Source organism: Tenebrio molitor, chromosome 4 (genome assembly GCF_963966145.1).
Source record: "Tenebrio molitor chromosome 4, icTenMoli1.1, whole genome shotgun sequence".
NCBI classification, from domain to species: domain Eukaryota; kingdom Metazoa; phylum Arthropoda; class Insecta; order Coleoptera; family Tenebrionidae; genus Tenebrio; species Tenebrio molitor.
The window spans coordinates 21003509-21013381 of NC_091049.1; positions in this window are offsets into that span (position 1 = coordinate 21003509).

A 9873-nucleotide genomic window follows, 5' to 3' on the forward strand; every position below is an offset into this window, starting at 1 on the left:
TCACACGCCTAGCTGACAGACTCGGAATGCCCATCAAAGAAAGCCTGGCTGTATACTGGGGTCTGCTTCTGCCAAACGGCACTCTAGTTGCTCTCCGTTGAACCGACTCAAGCAATTGAATATCCCGCTGTAAAACAGGGGTCCAAACACAGTTCGCAAATTCCAAGACAGGCCTGACATATGTCTTGTACAGTTTCGCAAATATTGCTGGACTACTTTTGCGGAAGACTTTGTTTAGAAGGAACAGCATGGAGTTGGCCTTCTTAGTTATTTTTAGAATATGATTGGACCAAGACACATCAAAGGAGACTGTAACACCCAGATCACGATAGTTGTCAAAACTGGCCAGTTCCTTGCCGTTGATGCGATATATATGTTTGGGGTTAGTGTTACCTATGTGCAGTACGCCACATTTATCCGAGTTGAATGGCCAAGAGATCCTGCTCCAATGCCATACTTTGGTTGCTTATGTTGTATACTTTGATATCATCAGCATACATTGCATACAAAAGGCGATCTCAATAAGCATCCAAGGTCAGCAGTATAGGCTATAAAAAGCAGGGGTCCCAACACTGAACCCTGCGGCACCCCACTGTGTAGCCTGACAGGGCGACTATATGACTCGCCCACCCTTACACAAAAAGTACGTTCGCTTAAGAAAGCGTTGATCCACGCCAAGAGATTTCCTGATATTCCCAGATGCTGTAGTTTGGAGATTAGCCGTCGCTTAGGAACCCGATCAAAAGCCTTGGAGAAATCCAAATATAGTACGTCCACCGAGTTGCCGTTATCAACCTCCCTAGTCCAATCTGCCAGACAGGCGAGAAGGTTAGACTGGATAGATTTACCTGGTAGAAAGCCATGTTGCTGCAATGGAATTAAATCACAGTCAAGAAGAAATCTAACCACCTGGTCGTAGATTATCGACTCCATCGCCTTGACCACTAGGGAAGTTAGACTAACAGGTCTATAATTTGCAGCGTCGAATTTGTCACCTTTTTTAAATATGGGACGCACTATTGCCGATCTCCAGTCCGGAGGTAGAACCCCCGACCTAAACTGCTTCATCAAAACAGACAAGGGGACACTGAGTTCAGCGGCACAGTTTGAGAGAACCTTGGCTGTGATAAGGTCCGGCCCTGGAGACTTAGACACCTTCAATTTCCTGATTTTCTCGCACACTACTGTTTCAAGAAAATCGATATCCGAGAGAAAAGTGGAATTGGGCGGGCCAGGGACAGCAGGGATCCGGTCCCGTGATTCTTTCATAAAAACTTTAGAAAAAACATCGGCAAAAATGTCGGCGACAACATCGCTGTTGTCTGTCACGGAGCCAGTAATATCTCTGACCTGTGGAGTTCCCACTGGACCCGACAGTTGAGTGCGAATGTGCTTGTGAAAGTGTTTGGTATCTTTGGAATTAGCAATACTCGCCTCATATCTAGTTCTAGCCTCCTTAATAGTGGTGGAAAGTTTATTAGAGAAAGCTCTATGGGTCTTATAATCAGATTCAGCCCCAGTCCGCCTGAAGGTACGCCACAACGATCGTTTTTTCCTAATCAACTTTAGAATCTTGGAGTCGATCCAAGGCTTCTTTGAGGATCTTTTAAAAGTTACCCTAGTAGTGTGCTGCGCAATCATGTCTTGCAAAGTGGTTTTGAAAACTTTCCAGTTATGGGTCATAAAAGTATTAGAAAGTAATAAATTCCAGTCAACAACTGATAGATGCTGATTTACCGCAGCCCATTCTACCACTGTTCTCTCAAATGAAACAGTCTTCAATCTGGGACAAGAATAGATCTGAAGCTCGATTCCCAGGGTCACGTGATCTGAGATCCCAATTGGACTCAGGTATTTTAAATTTGTGAGCGAATTATCATCTGAGGAAATGATTAAATCCAGAGTGGATGGTGTCTGATTGAGTCTGAACCTTGTGGGTTCCGATACAAGTTGACATAGGTGGCTGTTAATAATTAGATCAGCCATTAGTTGAGATGAGTTGCTAAATGGCCCGCTGGAGTCCAAAGGCCACAGCAAGTCCGGCATATTAAAATCACCGAAAATGAAAATCTTTTGTGATGTGTCCGCCAGACCTTTGATGAAATCAATCAAGATTTTGTCGTCACTGATAGACGACGAAGGTGGCCTGTATACGCAACCCAAAACAAATGATACAGTTTTGCTGTGCACCCCAAGAAACAGTGCTTCAATACCGCGGAAGTATGTGTGAGAGAAGAAAATGATAGCGGGTTGCAGAGGTGGGGACGAGGAGAGAGAGAACAGGAATGGGAAGGAAGGAGAAGAGAGAGAGAAGGTGCAAGAAGTGACGCGAGGATAGTGAGTAGATCAAACACATGCGGCGAAATGAGAGAAAGAAAGAGAAGGGAATGGGGATTAATAGAGAGCGAAGACGGCAGGGAGATGGATGAAAGAATAAGCAAGAGGAGAGAAAGAATAGAGAACGAGAGGAGTGAGGGAGAACAATAAATTGTTATTTTTATGTTTTGTAATCAGGAATCTGAAAGCCCGTAGGGCAAAATAAAGCATTTTTTGTTATGTTACTTAAAAAATGACAGTGACAGCAACAAAAATTGAGAGCTCATATAAAAGCGGCAAAAATTTCATAACATGGGCATGGCCTGCTTCGACTACAATCATTTAGAATAACCTTGTATTTTATATGATATTGTTAACTCCTAAATGATATAAAACGAAATCATTGTGAAGAAATTTAATTTAATCGTTTTCTCTTGTAGGAGGTGGTATCGTGGCTTTATTAGTGTTGTTGTATGTATATTTAATACCTATACAGGTTTATAAATTATCCCACTTTCGACATTTCCCACTAACTCAATAAAATACAATAAAATATAATATAATAACTAAAACTAACTAACTAAATAAGACAATAATTCAAAACAATAACAAATTAGCAGCTTTCCAAATACAATTATCCCTCCCCACATATTGTCCCTCTTCTCCACTCAACCTTCTTCATCCATTCGATCCCTCTTCCGTCCTCATTCAACATTTCTTCTCTACTTTCCTCTCTCTCTCTCAATTCTACGCATTCATTCAATATATGTTCTATCGTCTCCTTTTTTTCTCCACACATCCTGCACACTCTAATCCTATCCTCATTCCAATATTTATTCTCTCTCTCCTCATTTCCACACCTAAATCTTGCTATTATCACTCTCTCCTTTCTACTCTCTCTTCCTAGGTACTTTGGTAGTTCTTCCGTGATTATTTTTTCATACTTCCCATTGTACCTAGATTCCCTAATTCTCGTTCTTCTTTCCTGCACTTGCACATCTCTGTCTCTCTGCACCAATTCATCTGTCATTGCTCTGCCTCCCTCTCGCATTCTTTCTATCTCCGCTCTTGCATACCCATTTCTTTCGAAATATGCCTCCCTCTCTTTCCATACCCCTTTTCCTATTTCTTTCCTTTTTTCTTTCAGACACTCTTGCAAAATTCTACACTCTCCTCTCTCTATCAACCTCTCCTCAAATCTTATTGCTCTCTTTCCTGCTTCTATTCTTATTCCATCCCTTTTTGTTTCCTCCATCACTATATAGCCCGGTGTCTCTCTATCTACTCCTAGCACCCATTTCAAATATTTTCCTTGCACCCCTTCCAACCCTTCTTGCTCTCTCCATCCCCATATTTCCGCTCCATACATCATCACGCTTTTCACCAGACTATCAAACATCATTATTCTCCTTCTAAAGTCATGTCCAAATTTTCTCTCTCCTATCCCCCATACCGCTCCTATTATCTTATTCGCTTTTTTCACTAACTCTCTCACATGTGCTGCTGCTGTGTTTCTTTCATTCATCACATAACCTAAATACTTAAATTCTTTCACTTCTTCAATTTTATCCTTTTCCCATCTCCACTCATTTATTTTTCTCCTACCACCCCCCTTTCTAAACACCATCATCTTGGATTTCTCTACATTTCTTTCATACCTTTCTCCTCTCTCGCTAGCACCACCAAATCATCCGCGTATGCCAAAGACCACACTTTTTCTTTGCCCACCACGACCCCCCCTGCCTGCCCCTTCCTGAACATCTCCTCTATATCTCCTATAAACGCTGCAAACAGGCTGGGGCTTAGTGGACAACCTTGTCTTACTCCCTTATACGTCTTGAAACATTGACTCACTCTTCCATCCACTCTCACTCTACTTATCGTCTCTTCATATATCTCTTCTATTTTTGTTACCAGATGCTCATTTATCCCTTTCTTTCTCAAGTATTCCCACAGTAAGTCTCTTTCCACATTATCAAAAGCCGCCTTCAGGTCTACAGAAAATGCATATATCTTGCTACCCCTCTTTTTTATTTCATTTCCTATTATATGATTCAAGATATATACGTTGTCCATAGTCCCTCTACCTTTCCTAAATCCCGCCTGCCCGTCTGGTAACGCACCCCGCTCATTCATTTCCTTCATCAGTCTTTCTTCCACAATCATCGCGTATACCTTATATGCCGTATTAAGGAGCGTGATCCCCCTGTAATTGCTGGCTGTATCCTTTTCTCCTTTCTTATATATGGGGCATATTATCCCCTCCTTCCACTCCTGGGGGAAGCCCTCTCCCTTCCACACTCCATTCATTATCTCTAACAACCTACCAACTTCCCTTTCAGTTCCATATATCCACGATTCGTTCTGTATACCGTCCCTCCCCGGTGCCTTTTTCCTTTTCAGATTTCTTAGTTGTTGCTCTAATTCTTCTCTTGTTATCTCTTCTATTTCTCCCACTCTGTGTTGTCTCTTTTCCTTTTCTTGTCTGTTTTCCTCACCCCCCAACAACTCACTGAAGTACTTTCTCCATTCCTCCATAGTAATTCTATCACTCACTATTTCTCCTTTTTTCCTTCTTTCCCTATTTATGTATCTCCACACCTCTTCTTCCGTCTTTATACCTTTCATCTTCATTTCTTCTTCCATCCGTTTCTTTTCCTTCTTCTCTTTGCATACTAATTTGTACCTCTTGCGTGCTCTCTTGTACTCTTCCTTCGTTGCTTTTTCTTTTTTCCAATTTCTTAGTTTCTTTCTTGCTGCTTGCTTCCCTTCCCTGCATTCTTTATCCCACCACTCGTTTTTCCACAGCCCCATCTTCTCTCTTATCTCTATCTCTTTTTTTTCTGTTGCATTTTTTACGTTCTCGCTCAGCTCCCTCACTTTTTCGTTTATTTCTCCTTCTTCGTATTTTGCCTCCCTAAGTCTTGCTCTATACTTTTCTTTTCCTTCTTCCGTCCAAATATTCTTCACAATTTTTCTTTTAACATCCTTCATACTTCTCTCTTTCTCTCTTCCTTTTGTCCTCACTTCCAATGGCATATGATCCGACTCAACTCTTTCTCCCACCTTAAATTTTTCTATTTTATCCCATGCTTCTTCATTCACCATAACATAATCAATAACTGTCTCCCCTCTCGATCCAATATACGTGTACTCCCCTTTCTCGTCTCCTATGCAGTTTCCATTAAGTACGTCCCATTCTCTTTCTTCTACTAAGCTAACCAGTTCTCTCCCTTCTGCGTTTTCTATTCCATCTTTTGTTGGTCTTCTTTCTATTGTTGCTTGTTGTTCTTCCATCCGCCTTCCTTTTCCCCCAATTCTTGCATTAAAATCCCCCCCAATCACCAGAGTTCCTTCTTCCTGCTCTTTTACTCGCTCTTCTATTATTCTCTTCGTTTCTTTCATACTTCTGCTGTATATTGTTACAATTCTCCATTTTCTCTGTTTTCTTTTTACCGTTCTTTCCATAAACCCTCTTTCTTCTTTTACTCCAGATCCGTTTTCTTCTTCCAGTCCCTTTTTCACACCCATTATTATCCCACCTTTCGCTCTCCCTTTCTTGCTTTCCCTCTCTGCATATTGACACTTCCACTCAAACTCTCTCGGCATTCTCTTTTCCAATCTTTCCCAGCCTTTTTCTTCCACCCACGTTTCTACCAATCCCACTACGTCAAATTCTCCCAAATACTTCCAAAACTCATTCTCTTTATTTTTTATTCCCGCTACATTCCAGAATACTATTCTTATTTGCTCGTTTTCTCCTTTATTCCTCTCCATGTTCGTTTTCCCTTTTCTGCCCTGTCGTCTTTTTCTTACGCTCTTATTCAAAAATTTGCTGTATGTAACTTCCCGTTTTCTTCATCCCACCTAAAACCTTTTCCCTCTATCCATATCTTTTTATAACCCACTTTCACCCGCAGTCCTTTTTCTCGCTCTTCTTTGGCTAGCGTTCTTAATTTCTTCTGTGTGTCTCTCTCCTTTTTTGTCATATCATCTTCTATGTACACTCTCTTTCCTTTTTTTTTCTCTTAGTTTCCTTTTATTTTCCATAACTTTCCGTTTTTCCCCCCAGCTCTCAAGTTCTGCCACAATCATTTTTCCTCCATTTATTTTATACATCTCTTTCACCCTTACTTCAACCTCTAATTCTGCCTTCATCCATTTTTCCAGTTTCTTCTCGTTCTCACATTCCTCTTCATCCAGTCCCGTTACGACAATATTCTTTTTTCTCACTCTTTTTTCCTGCTCTTCCATTTTCTCCTCCAATTTTGTCATTTTTTCTTTTAATTCCATCTTTTCTCTTTCCCATTTTTCTTCCTTTTCACGCATCATACTTTTTAGTTGTTCCAATTCCCGGCTCATCTTCCGATTCTCTTCCTTTATCTCCCCTACATCCTCCATAATTTTTTCCAACATCTTTTTCATTTCCTCATCCATTGCCTTTTTAACAGGTGATCTTTCCACTTTTTTACTTTTCCGAAATGGGTTAATCCTCTCTTCTGATTCTCGTCCTTCTGCTCTTTTCCTTTTGTGATCTTCGTCTCTCTCGCTTTCACTATCACTTTTTTTCATTCTACCTCGTTTTTACTTGCCGCTTATCTTATCGCGCGCCGTAAAACAGGTCCGCTCGCTTCGACTGCTCGAATCGGAATCCCGTGGCTTTATTATTTGATGGCTGTCATTGCACTCTTGACCATCTCAAGTCTAATCATGGCGAGACAACGTTTCCAAGGCGAGGTAAAAGTAAATAACAAATTTATTTTGTATGAATATCCTTTTACAGTCAGAAAACATGTTCTTAAAATTTACGGCAACCGAATGGTATACTTGGAACATCAGAAACAGAAAGAAACTAGTTCTGATTTTGATGAACAGTGCGCAACCCCTACGATTGAAATTTTCCAAGAGTTTTATCATTAACTTTGACCTCCTGGTGTTCGTGAGTAACATTTCAGAACTTTTTCTCCTCAGTTTTTCATTTTGTTTCGCTTTACAGATATGCAAGGCTCTCTACTCCGTACTGTCGATTCTTGTCAATATGAAATACAATTAGATCTGACTATTTTCAAATTTGATCGTCTAAAATATAGTTGACTCAAGTTGCAAAGAACCACTTGTCATTTGCAACAGCATTTTTTCAATATTTTTGAACCAAATAAAGGCACAACGGGACCAGAAAATCATAGTTTGGATTGAATATTTTCCATATAAGTACAGTTTTGAAGTAATTTCAAATGACTAATGCCATAAAAGTGCTGTTGCAAATGACAAGTGGTTCTTTGCAACTTGAGTCAACTATGGATAAACTCGGTCCACTCATAGATTACTTGACATAAATGTTACTAAAAGTGTTCACTCTACGCTACAACAAATAGATCCGGCGCGAAATTTAAAAAAATGGAAAGAGCAGGTTTACACGTGATGTTTTATTATTATTCTGCATGTTTGCACTTAGGAAAGACGAAAGAAAACTTCAGTATAGTAGGAGTAATATATTAGGTTTCATTAATACAGGATATTTCACGAGAGATAATGTGCCCGACGGAATTAAAAAATGCAACGCACAATACATTTTCGAATTTCCGAAAAAAGTTGGCTACTGAAATCAAAATAACCAACTTTTTTCGGAAATGGCTAAACACAAACAAGAAATTATTTAATGCATGAACAAAAATTACCTCCGTATCATTTTCGATGTTTGTAATGTCACTTAAAGTGTTCATTATGCTAGATTCTTGAGGCACGCACTCACTTCACAAATTCAAAAAAATCAACAAAAATCGCAACGGAACAGATCAAAACTTGACAGCAGTGACAATTTCAAATTTGAAATGTCAAATAATTAATTTTTCGCGTGGGTTTCATAACAACCAATGAGAATCAGTGGCGCGAATGTTTCAAGATACTACCAATACAATCTACGATACTTTGTTAATATTTTGTTCGATACCTACCTAGAAAATGGGTCTGTATCCATGGTTACCAGTGAGTGAAGGTGCCACTTTCGCTCAAGCACTTTCGCTCACGTACTTTCGCTCACGTACTTTCGCTCACGCACTTTCGCTCAAGCACTTTCGCTCACGTACTTTCGCTCACGCACTTTCGCTCACGCATAATTGAAATTCGATTTTATGAAAAAGAATTTGTATATTGAAAATAATTACATACCAATAATAACTAAACGTTATTCACGTGGAATTGAACATTTCAAGGTCAAATAATTTTATTTTTTGGCTCTATAATTATGTTTTGTAAATAGTGACATGCAGCTAACCAACATAATGCGAATTTAGCAATGCTCAATCCATCGTGAACGGTATTTAGCTGCATGTCACTGTTTGCTAAATTATTTGACCTTGAAATGTTCAATTCAACGTGAATAACGTATACAGTGCGTTTTTTTAAGACTGGCCAGAGGGTTTTACGTGCTAATTTTTCAACCTCCTGTTAACTTTGTATTTGTAATACCTAAATGGTTGGTAATAGACAATTTACAAATAAAATGTTATTTGCAAAAAATAGTGTGAACATTAATATTTTTTACATTTTATAACGATAGATTCATTATTTATGTTATAACATGTTTCTTTACTTTAATAAAAATTAAATGAAATGTTCAAAATGGCCTCCAGAGGCAGTTAAGCAATCACATAATCAATTACATATCAAAATTACAAATGTCAGGTGAAATTTTAGCCTACTGAAAATTTAAAATTAGAGCAAACGGAATTCAAAAAATGTCTTTTTGCTACAACTTATTCCTTGATTCTGGTTATTAAATTGAAATTGTTTCAATACATTATCATATCCCACAACTTTACTACAAAACTGGGTTGAATATTTTCATGAGGACAAAAGTTAACAGGGGGTTGAAAAATGTAGCTTGTAAAACCCTATGGCCAGTCTTAAAAAAAACTCACTGTATAACAATTCATCACTTTACATAATTAATCACCACAGGCACCGAATATGCCCATCATCTGTACAACTTTCTGAAGGATCCACTCTTGGTCCGCCGCTTCCAGTAAAAACTTGCAAACATCGTTTCTCATCGTTTCTTGAAGAAGTTGTAGCTTTTTTCGGCTGATAGTTTCTACATTTTGTTTTCAAAAAGGAGGTAAGACTGTTGAACCTGTACAATTTATTATATTAAAACAACTAATAGCTTATTAAAAAAACCTCTTACCTGGATACCTGGAGATATAAACGTTTTGAAATACAAACAGTGTACCCTTCAACATTGAATAACCGCGCGAGATGCTGCTTTCGTCTTTTCCCTTGATCTCGGTCTGCCATTATGTAAATATTTCCAATTCTTTCTGGTATCGTAATTTTGATTTCGTAGGCACCATTTGGTACTTCGCGGCACTTGCCTCTTCCAGGACGTCATCAGGAACACAGAATTCTTCGTTATCCATTTCCACAACGTGGTGTGCACAATCACTTTATTGACTTTGCAAAACTTTGTTTATTTTGTATTTTATTTTTTTCCATAGCAACAGATCTCTCCGAAAATGTGATTTATTTATTTTATTTTAATTTTATTTAAAATTTTGA